We start from the raw sequence: 3,176 nt of genomic DNA on the forward strand, positions 1-3,176 counted from the left end.
CGTGACTCAGTTGTATAGCTGCTCTTGCTCAAGCGCTGGAGGAGCAGGAAGGGCAGCCTCCACCCTGGCCGAGCACAGAACAAATGGGAAGCACTGAGCAAAGCTCCTGATGAGAAAGCAGAGAAAGAAGGTATCCTGTGTTAGTGTAGCAGGCTTAAGGGAGGGCCTTGCTGGGTCTGAAGTGGAGTCGCTGGATAGACTGGTGCACATCAGGGCAGCCTATCCGTGCCTCCCTGCTTTCCCCAGAGAGAAAAAGGAGGGTTATTTTGCCTTGCTCCACAGCTGCCCTTCTGAGGAGCCATGGTCACACAGACTGCTAACAACAGGCTCGGACCTGGTTGTTACTAGCTCACAGCAAACCCCTCAATGCTCATCTTGTCTCCTCTTCATCCCAAAAACTGCCCTGCAAGAAAAGCTCCAGGACCACTATGCATGCAGGGAAATCACAGCCTGTGGGTGACCCACCACAGAGCGGTCCAGGCAGAGAAATATATCTAGCATCTATAATATATCTATCTATATGTCTCAGCGACGATGGAGAAAGGCATGATGGAGGCGCCACATCCCCCAGGTCTGGGGCCTAAAACTGAGTGCACCAGCCACGGAGCCATCTGAGAGATCGTGTGGCCCAGCCAGCCATGCATGGCCGTGACAGCATAGCTTTGCAACGGCACCTCCGCTATGGACATGCCCCACATCACAATCCCGTGCACTAATCTGTCGTGGCAGCGACACGGCCGTGATCACAGCTGTGCACCTGTTATGCCTGACAAGGAAATCGCTGGTCTGCTCAGCACCTCCTTGTACATCATGTCGCATGTGATATTGTAATCGCCAGGTGTATTCAGATGATGCTTGCTAGTGACTATAGCCAGCCTGTGAACCACTGAAATCTTACCAAGTCAGGTCTCCAAAGTCCTGAGGATTAATTGGACGAGTCTGACTAAAAATTTAATGAATATTTCCATTGATTTTAGGCCCTAAGAAGTATATACCCAGCACACCAAAACAATTCAGAAAGAAAGTGAGAACAGGCTACATTACTGTACCGATGTCTAAACCAATATTGCATTCATGTCTTGAAAACTAAATGCAATTCGCTCTTCACATTACAGAAGCTATTGCAAAGTCAGAAAAAGACATGGAGGAGAGCCAAAAGGATGCTCTAAAGTGTGGAACATTTTCCATGCAAGGAAAGAGTAAACGATCTAGGCTCCATCATCCTGTGGAAGGGGTGACTGACAGGGGCCTATGAACATGTCAGTGTCATAGAATATGAGTATTCACCATTTCTGACACAGGAACTATGGGGGATTAAATGAGGACAGCAGGTGGTAGGTTCAAAAAGAGCAAAAGGTAATACTCCACAAAATGCACAGCTATGAAGCGAGACTCCCCTCCCCAGAACATGCTGGATGCTAATAGTTTACATGACTTCAAAAAGGAAATTAAGAGGAAAAATAACAGAAGGAAAATCTACCTGGAGCTGCCACTGCAGTTCAGGAAATCCCTGAGCTGCAAGTTGTTGGAGGTTGAAAGACTCTTCCAAGGAATTGTCACTCCCTACTTTTCCTGGTTTTAACCTCTCCCCACAGCATCTGCCCTTGGCCAGTGCAGAAGATGGGGTCTGGTATGGGCATGGCGTTGGCTTTCACCCAGTTCTCAGCCCATTTTACACAGAGCCAAGTTTAAGCCTCCACCAGGGGCCACAAGGGTGACCAGTGCTACAGTCTCCCAGAGAAGTCTGTTGACAAAAGCACGTTAAAAAACAAAACAAAACAACCCCACCCAAGTAGGTATGTTAGGATGTCAGGAAACAAGGCAATGCTATGATGAGGTGGCATGCTCCGGCAATTAAAGATGGCCTTACTTGAGCTGCTTGCTCTTGGCAGTCTTGTCTCCTAAGCAAATTTGCCCTGTAGGATGCTTGGGGGACTCATTAACCAGCGTTTCTAAAACGTCCTGAAGAGAGATGGTCTCCCAAGCCCAGGCTCAATGGCAGTATCAGCTCCTACTTACTACAATTGACACCCCATGATTACAGTAGATGGATTTCATTCCCCCACAGAATTTGTCACTGAGGTTAGAAAAACTGTGTCAGCTGTGAAGGGAATGGCTGAACGAGAAAATAACTGTAATTCATTCTGATACATCAGTGGAGAAGCCGGAAAACTCCTTGCTGCGGGATGAAGGCTGTAACCAAAGCCCTCTGAGATATGGAGCCAGCCCCGAGCCTCACAATTTCTCTAGTCCAAGGATGGTTGCAGGTATGCCCAGAAGTAAGTGGCAGCATGAAAAAGCCTTCTGGGGAGAAGACGCCATTTCACATAGCCCGTGAGGCAGATGCCAGAAGAAAGCATTGCTGGGCACCTGAAGCAAAGGTGTTGGTTAATGGTTCCCCTTTCTGTCCTACACCTTCTGTCACACCAGCTCCTGGCTCCTCGGTAAGGCAGGGAGCAAAAAGATTATACAGAATGTGTAGGAGGAAAGTAAAATAAAGACAATTTATAAATCAAAACAGAAGAAATAGCACCAAAACCCCTGGGAAGAATTCAGAGCTGGGCTAAGTCAGGATAATTAGCTATGCCTGGAGACATAACAAATTAGGCTCAGCAGAAGCCATTTTGACTCACTTTTTTTTCTGAGACAAAATACAGTAGGTAAGCTGCTATCTTAAAAGAGTATGTCTATATCCTGCTCTTCCTGCTCTTTCCCCTATTCTCGCTGCCATAGTTCTGGAGCAATACTGCATCTAGATGATCACACCTCATATTTCGTATACTTGGGGTAGGATGGTAGAGGAGCAGCAGACCATACTGGCAGTCTCTTCTCACCTGAAAAGTGAGATCCTTCATCTCCAGCTCATAAAGGATAAACTAGATTTATAGTGGTTTCGCCACAGTCAAGAAATAGAAAAACATTCAAGAGGATCCACTGAAGGTTCATCCCACCTACTGTCCTGTCTTCTGCAGTGACAGATGTTTAGGGCAGAAGAGCTCACACATGTCCCGCAACCCGGCTGCGCCATGTCCTTCCCTGGACATGCAGCTCTTACCAGGAAAAATACAGACATCGGTTGCTCCAGGCAAAGTGTTTGACTCCCATGTTTAGACATCAGCTCACACACTGGACAAGCGGTCCTACTGGGACAAAACGCACCAGTCCCTCCACTTATC

The sequence above is a fragment of the Vanellus vanellus genome (genome assembly GCF_965231255.1).
Source record: "Vanellus vanellus genome assembly, chromosome: 1".
Lineage (NCBI taxonomy): Eukaryota > Metazoa > Chordata > Aves > Charadriiformes > Charadriidae > Vanellus > Vanellus vanellus.